The sequence below is a fragment of the Protopterus annectens genome, chromosome 4.part0 (assembly GCF_019279795.1).
Source record: "Protopterus annectens isolate FY-2018-M chromosome 4.part0, PAN1.0, whole genome shotgun sequence".
NCBI classification, from domain to species: domain Eukaryota; kingdom Metazoa; phylum Chordata; order Ceratodontiformes; family Protopteridae; genus Protopterus; species Protopterus annectens.
Genome location: NC_056733.1, coordinates 853,442,168 through 853,444,145, shown reverse-complemented (window position 1 = coordinate 853,444,145; position 1,978 = coordinate 853,442,168). Strand labels below are relative to the sequence as shown.

Genomic DNA, 1,978 nt, shown 5'->3' with positions numbered 1-1,978 from the left:
TTGACTTACTAAAAGATATCTATAGATAATTGACAGCTGTACTCCAAAATTTCAGGAAGACATATCTTAGAAAGGTATGGCCTTGTGCTGTAAGTACTCTGTCCTAGCATGCAACATTTCTTGATGAGAGGCAGCATTTGTGTGAGTAATTTAAAAAGCAGTTTTCAGAATAAGAGGCCAGGCAAAAACAGTGTAGAAGGCTGAATACTATTTTGCCTCTGTCACTTGAGCTGGATGTCAAGCAGATATTCAAGCAAGCATGGATGTTAGCACCGTTCTATTAACAGCTGAAACAGCACAGGCTTCTGGAAAATCAAAGTGCTTCTCCATCTTTTGGGGATATCAATTTCCTTCAGCTCTATCATTACACTAGAGGACTGCAGGTTTTAAAGTCTTTTCTGTAGTTAATGTATTGGGATTATCTAACACCAGAGGTTCTAGAGATACTCAAATGCTGCACTGTCAGCTCAGATTATCCAAGATAGTTCTGTTCTCTCAGAGTACTGTGAAACAGTTTATTAACACATGAGGGTTATCTAATCTAAGAATCAAGAGGATAACATCTTTTTTGAAGGATGTCACACATGAATATGCTTACAGATGATGATCTGCAGCATGTAAAGTCCATTTGATTCCTGCATCTACATCTAATCTGCATGGAGATGTTCCTCATGTTGTACTGACATATCTTTTTTCCATCTAAGCATTGAGGAAGGAAAGTGTCCAAAAAGCTTTGCTTATTATTTATTGTGCATTAAAAAAATGTATGATTTTGGCATATGAGATCTGATTTTTACCTTGTTTTGTTGCCGAATGTGTTTTTACCATTGATCTCACTTACTCAGCCCTATCCTTAGAGAGTGTGTTACATTCCAAAATTCTGTCTTATGCTGCATTCCTGGAAACTGTTGACCTTCTGGAAAAATGCTGTCTTATATCGGTCATGTACCATCCTCTGTTCACCTGCCACTTTTGCTGCCATCTCCCCCTCTGTACTGCCTCCTGAACTCATGCCCATTTACTTGTCACTGACATTACACCATGTTCCTTTCATTTTCCCCCTTACAAAATGAGGGTATAGCTCAGTGGTAGAGCATTTAACTACAAATCAAGAGATCCCTGGTTCAAATCTGGGTGCCCCCCCAGGTCCTTGGTTCAAATCTCAGTGTTCCCCCTGCAAGAGAATGTGCATATATAATGTACTTTGCAGGCCTTCCTCGTAATTTGACATCTCGATCCTTCTCGCCACTGTGGTAGTGCTCCTTAGTATAATGCCTGTCACCTTCATTGCCCTTTCTCTGTATAGCTTCCAAAACCAAATGGAGTATTCCACCAATGACTTTATGAGTACCTTTGACAGTGGGGGAGACACTTTAAGTTGCTTCATGTTTTTTATTCATTTATGTTTCCATAAATGAAATGGGAGATGCTGTCACTGTTTTCATATATAAAACAAGGTAGAATGTGATAATGAGAAATTTAATCTGGTGATGATTATTTCACCCTGTCAGCAGACCTTCATTCTTTGACAGAAAGTGCTGTAATTATATTATTATTTATTCACATTTATTTACCTGGAAAGTCCACTGGGTCAAAGACCCATTTTCAGTGGAGGCCCGGGGAGAAAAGCTCCATAAACAATTTGAACAATGTACACCGTTTAACAAGAAACAAGGAAATTACAGGTTACAATACATTAGTACATATAAAATAACTACAATAATTCACAGAAATTATACCAGATCAAAAATGGATAGTAGTAAAGGACATATAGGATGAAATGACATCAGTGAAACATGAAATATGTAGCATTCATTGGCTTATACATACATTGGTTTCAAAGATGTAATCGTACATCGTACACATACATTACATACATTGTCTACATACATTGATTACATATGTTATGTCATTTATGTAGAGGTTTAAGGAGACTTGATATTTGTACTGCAGGAACAAGTGGGATTCTTGAGATAAT

General features: G+C 37.4%; 1 non-coding gene across 1 annotated transcript; it reads left to right on the top strand.

Annotated features, from left to right (window-relative positions):
- The first annotated feature begins 1,071 nt into the window (after positions 1–1,071).
- On the top strand, positions 1,072–1,145 carry TRNAC-ACA. The gene has a single exon. It is a non-coding gene; the product is annotated as a tRNA-Cys (tRNA).
- Positions 1,146–1,978: the final 833 nt, after the last annotated feature.